The sequence below is a fragment of the Carlito syrichta genome, unplaced genomic scaffold (assembly GCF_000164805.1).
Source record: "Carlito syrichta isolate Samal-C Ts95f unplaced genomic scaffold, Tarsius_syrichta-2.0.1 Scaffold305867, whole genome shotgun sequence".
In the NCBI taxonomy this organism is placed as follows: Eukaryota; Metazoa; Chordata; class Mammalia; order Primates; family Tarsiidae; genus Carlito; species Carlito syrichta.
Genome location: NW_007249963.1, coordinates 696,025 through 702,050, shown reverse-complemented (window position 1 = coordinate 702,050; position 6,026 = coordinate 696,025). Strand labels below are relative to the sequence as shown.

At 43.2% G+C, this 6,026-nt stretch overlaps 1 pseudogene; it reads right to left on the bottom strand.

The window, feature by feature from the left end:
* Positions 1-531: 531 nt before the first annotated feature.
* Positions 532-2,565, bottom strand: LOC103265138 (annotated as a pseudogene).
* Positions 2,566-6,026: the final 3,461 nt, after the last annotated feature.

Below are 6,026 nucleotides of genomic sequence, written 5' to 3'. Positions count from 1 at the left end.
GGAGTACAGTTGGCACGTTCATAGCCCCAGCAGCTTCTACCTGCTGGGCTTAGGTGGTCGTACCGCCTCAGCCTTCCAAGTAGTTGGAACTACAGATGCATGCCACCATGCTCAGTCTCACCAAGTTGCCCAGGCTGGTTCGAACTCCGGGGCTCAGGCAATCCTCTCACCTCAGCCTACCAAAGTGCTGGGACTATAGGATAAGCTACCATGCCCAGCCTGTTCCAATTTATAACAGCAAAGTTTCCCAACTTGTTTTACTAACCTAGCAAAATTTTTATACCAATAAGAGTAAAATAAATCAAAACAAAATAAATACTCCTATAATTTGTTTATAAATGAAAATTCAGAACCAAATAGCACAATATTAAAAGGAAAGAAAAGAAAACTTTGTGAATATACCTGAAAGCTACACACATCGAAGCATTATAGAAATATGCTCCCTCAAACTTTACTTTCACTATCCCTTCAGCATTGTGTCCTAGGGTCTCAGACTCTTGTCCCAGGAGCCCTCTGAATCCATCTCAAATTTCAAGAGGATGAGGCTAGCCCATTAGGCTCAGGTCTGGCCCTACTCTCAGTCTGGCCCTACTCTCCTCTTCTGCCTCACAGTACTGTGCTGGCCAGTCCCAGGAGTCTCTGATTATGAATTTTGACCACAAACTTAAGAACTTTCATCTTGTTGGTTCCCAGGTTGACTGTGGGTCCCACAGAGTTTGTAGTCTTCAGGATCAGTGTGGGGTATCCACTGGTACTTCAGGTAACATTGTCGCAAAAAGTCTTCAGTCATAAGGTTCTTTGGATCTCCCTAAATTAAACGCTTCTTGGTGGGGTACACCTCTAACCACCACAGAAAGTTCCAGGCTTTCGTCTCCTTGATGGTGTTGCCCTTCATGATGATGAGCCCTAGAACGATCATCAGGAGGCCAATAGTGGGCTTACCTTGATGGCCGCTTACCTCGGCATCAAGGTGTTGATCAGGATGTAGGTGTTGTTCTTGAGTCCATGTTCCAGCAGCTTGTACTCAAAGATGACCTGGTGCGGGAAGGTGTCCTTGTAGTCTACAATGACATGCTTCAGTAAGTCGGTCTGCTTGATCCAAATTTTCTTCTGGTCCTGAATCAGCAAGAACTACACCAACTTGGCCACCTTCGGCTCCAGCAGCTTCTGGATCCTGGGCCCCACAGATGGGTACCCAGGACCTTCAGTGAGCCTTCTGCTTACAGGACATGCTCAGGGCCTCCTTGGCGACATAGCCTCTGGGAGTCTCTTTTTTGCAACTTGTCACTAGCATCTGGAGCTGGGTGCTGGCACGGACTCTAGTGACTGGGAGGAGCAGGCCTGCCTGCCTTAACATTCCGGAGGCCCCGCTGGGAGTGTGACCCTAACATTTTTGGAGGTCCCACTGAAATGTGACTTAACATTTTTGGAGGCCCCGCTAAGATTTGCCGCTTTCTCACTCTCTCTCATTCTCTTCCACCGAGATCTGCGACTCTCTTTTTTCCAACCCTAGTCTCTCTGTGGAGATTAGGTTCTTAGCTATCTTTTCTCTGCTACTCGCTCTTAATCTTGTTGCCCATGACAAGCTACATCGAACGGACCTCTCCCTGTAGCCTCGCCTTGTCCGGCATGAAACTACATCTTCACTGGTGAGTCCATGTGCTACCCTGGACCCTGCTAGAAGGTCAGAAAGCGAGCCTGAGAAGGCTACTCTCTCACCTGTGTAAAAGCAGCCTAGCTGCTGCCTGCATCTCTTTTGCCGGCCCCCGGTTCTAGACCAATCCTTCTCTCCATGCTAGGAGGTCTTTAAACATGACCTGAGAGGATACTGTCCCCCATTCGGTAGCTTTGCTGGGATCTAGGACTCTGTGAAATTTCAGCAACAAGTCTCCGAACATGCGAACATGCGTTGGAGGGGAACTGCTGCTGGCCAGAAGCACTGCCTCTGGTGAGACAGGGAGAAAAGGGGATGCCCTTTCACCTGATTCTCACACCCCATGCTAATTCCACTGACCCCCCAGTCTGGAATGCCAGCTAAGGGCGTGGATGTTGTTTTTCTCTTTCTGCTTTCCTCTCAAAGACGGTTCTAAAGACCACTCTTTCTCTCTCTAGGATTATTCCTCATGGGAAAATCATGATGGGGTGGCTAAGCCTCCCCCACTGAAATTTGTTCTAAAATGTCTCAGGACCCTCTCACTAAAGAAGAACATCTGTCCTAAGCACCTCCTCAATACCGGCTAGGCGGCCAGGAGATGGGCCCAAGGCGAGTCTCTTGCCTCTGGTGCTCTCTTTCAGCTTGACCTCGATTGCCGCCACACGAGCAAGTGGTCCGAGATTTGCAAAGTGCTGCACCACCCGGACCCCTTGTTCTTCCTGTGACACTCCCACACTCCTTCTCTGATTATTTTATCTCCTTCCTGCTTTCCCCCTAATGACTCAGACGCTGGCCTAACTGGTTTAACTTCCGTCTCTTGGAATCTGCTTTTGCTAGTCCACTCTCAGTCAATTCCCTTCCTGCTCTCCCTTCTTGCCCTCCAGCTTTACCTGCAGAGGAGAGGCCTGCATCTAGGCCTGACCCAGCCTCTCTCTTCTCTCCTTCCCCTGATAACCCCTTGGCAGCAGCCCTACTGGCTGAAGTAAGTCAAACCACATGTGCCCCCTCCTCTTCCCCACCTTTCTCCAACATGTGTTCTTGGAAAGCCCATTGTGGTTTCCAAAAGGCTTAACCGGTCTCCCTTCAGGGAGGTGGATGGGACAAAAAGACATTAAATTTCTTCATTTTTTTTTTCCTGTGATAAATCTCTTTCAAATTAAATCTAAACTGGGACTATCAACCTTCTTCCCAGAGAAAGCAAAGGAATCATGTGTTCATTAATCCTGATAACTCGCAAAAAAAAAAGTCAATTGTCATTTTAATCTGCTTTTCCAACCAAACTCACAAGTGCTCTTGTAAAATTTTAATTCCAACTAAAATCTTAATTACCATATCCTAAAACATTGATGCTAGTTTACACCAGCGTTTGTTATATTAGGCTCGCTAAAGTTTTTTTCATAAAGAAAAAGTTAAGTCACTTTTACTAAACCTAGTACTTCTGCTGGACGAAAGAAATACTAGGTACTCTGTGTGAGCACAATAAGGATCGGGAGTGATCACGCTCACCTAATTGTCCTCACCTTACAACTAAAACTGTAATTTAGCGATTTATAAGGGATTTTAAACAAATTTACCTGCTCATAATTGGAGATAAATAGGGACAGATCATTTCACATCCACGTGGTCTGTTCACTCTAAAGGGTTTTACATCAGATTGTTAAGGACAGAGAAATGGCAAAAAGTTCATATGTATAACCTATTAAAAAAGAACGTTTGAGGGTTTTTTTCCGGCTGAGACATTAGAAAATTAACAGGGTGCCAACATGAAGGGCCACAGAACCAGAGGGCCAAAGAGATACCCCAACTAGCAGTCACAAATAGCGACAAAACTCCACCTACCCATCAGAGACCTGGTAAAAACGAACCTGCTAAGGGGATGGTGTCTGTTGCTTATGGGTAATGTCCGTGGGGGCACCAAAAACATAGTTGCCCCCAAAAGGCCTAATCCTCCTGGACCTTGTCCACTGTGCAGGCCAAAAAGCCACGGGGAAGCAGGTGTGCTCTCTTCTGAAGAGAGGAGAGGACACTTGGCTCACAAATGATGGCCACTTATGGAGACCTGGAAATCTGTGAAAGTGCCTGGCACTGACTCACCATACCCCAACAAATCCCAGGTGAATATTAAGGTGCTAAAATTAATTTCTTAATTAGCACAGGCGCCAGCCTTTTGGTTCTGGACATCCATGTTGGAATCATATAGCCTTATCTGAATCAAAGAGTACTAAAGATTAATTCAAATACAAATGTAAAAACTTATCTATAAAAAAGACAAAAACAGCCGGGCTCAGTGGCTCAGTCTGTAATCCTGCGCCTTTGGGAGGCTGAGGTGAGTGTATTGCCTGAGCCCGTGGGTTCGAAACCTGCCTGGGCAGCAAGACCTCATCTCTACAATAAATCAAAAAATCAGCCGGGCATGGTAGTGCATGCCTGTAATTCCAGCTGCTTGGAAGGCTGAGGTGGAAGGATCGCTAGAGCCCAGCAGTTCGAGGCTGTGGTGGCCAGGAGCGGCCACTGTCCTTCAGTCTGGGTGACAGAGTGAGACTCCAACTCAAAAAAAAAAAAAAAAAAAAAGACAAAAACAGAAAGCAAAAGAAAAAATGTAAAGAAAGTGTTGGTATAAAGGTATACTTTTGGTAAGAAAGGATATAAAGGAAAGAGGAGATAATTTTATATAAGGAAAGGATCTTGTATGGTATATTGTTCTATAATAAAATGGCTGGTCATTTAAAGGCAGGAAAGTAGAGGACAAGAATAGAAGGTTCAAGTACATTGAAAAATGGTATGAGTATGTCTAACACGATATATACAAGGTTTCTGAAAAGAAATATGTAAAATAAATTCTATAAATACTCAAGGCTACAAAAAAGTTTCCATAAATTTACTCTCGATATCATAGACACCTAATACTACTCAGAGACCAAAACATGAGCCTTAACAATCTCCAAAAGAATTTTCTCTATAAAAAACGGTGGGGGGGGGAGAGAAAGAGACAAATTCAGTTAGCCTCCGCACCATCATCTTTATTACAAAAAGCGATTTTTTTTCACTTTCCAAAATATTTAACCTATCACTTGCTAAATAAGTAACTTACAATGACCTGTAATCCTGTATTATAACATTATGCTTTTAAAACCTTTAAAACTTAAACACTTCAGGTTCTTAATTTAGTCTCTCTAGGGTGGGGTAAGAAACAAAAGCTTCAGGATCCACATCTACCTCACACCCTCCTGAACTGCCTGCAAGCCAAGTAAATTGATTTTACTCACAGTGGTTTGTGAGTACCTATAGTGCTTTTCAGTGCCAAATTATTAATGACTTTAAAATCTTCTTCCAGGCACAAGGATTACTAATGCAACACAGGATGGATAGCAAAATAACTTGTTTAAAGTATTACTAATTATTTTTGTTAATCTTTAAGGTAATATTTCCCTGTCAGAGGGACCAATTCCATCCCACTCCTCTCATCAAAAGCAGAGAGATGTCAATCTCCCATCTCTCTGGAGTAGAGGTTACCTGGGCTTCACACTCTAGCTTACCAATCATTGTAAAGGTATATCAGACCTATTATAAAAATAAAAGGGAAAGTTTTCTCTTGCCAACATTTACCTGTTCTAAAATTTTCTTATTATTTCCTACAATTTAAGCCACAACCTGACTAATGTAATATTTCTAATGTTTTCAATTTTTTCTTCTTTGGACTTTGTTAAAGTAGCTGTATTTCCTTGTTAAAGTCATTATTAACAAACCTCCTTATAACTGTCTATAAATTCTTATCATATAACCCAAAGAAGCTTGAAGATAAGCTGTGGAGACAGACATATATGAACTCAGGAATTCATTGGTACAACAACAAAAGCCGCCTGGACTCCTGTAGTGGGGGTCCAGCCCACTGGGGTACCTAGAAATACATTTTATCAGACATCAAAGTCTCAATATGTCATAACAGTGGCTATAAAGATCTTTATTATAGTAGTGCTAATTCTAATAGTATACGCTTGTACACAGTGCTTTGTATACAGATACTTAACAACTCCATGGGCTCCTGTCCTCTCATCCCCTCCTCTTGCTCTAGACATTTAGGGACAGCTCCATGCCCCACATTCAGCAGGAAATAGCTACAGAAGCCTGACCTTCATCCCTGTTCCCAGGTACAAACAAGAATATTTTTAAAATAGCAAGAAGTGGGAACGAAAGGAGGTACCTATAGTAACATAGAATAAACTTAGTTTCGTGCGGTTTTTTTGCTTCAGCATAGCCATTTTTTCTTAGACTTTACCCCTGACACGCTTTGAATTAACACAGGTTAGACGTAAATAAGATAAATTTCCAATAGGCAGGTTTTAGGAAGTGTTCAGACATTTCACTGCAGGCC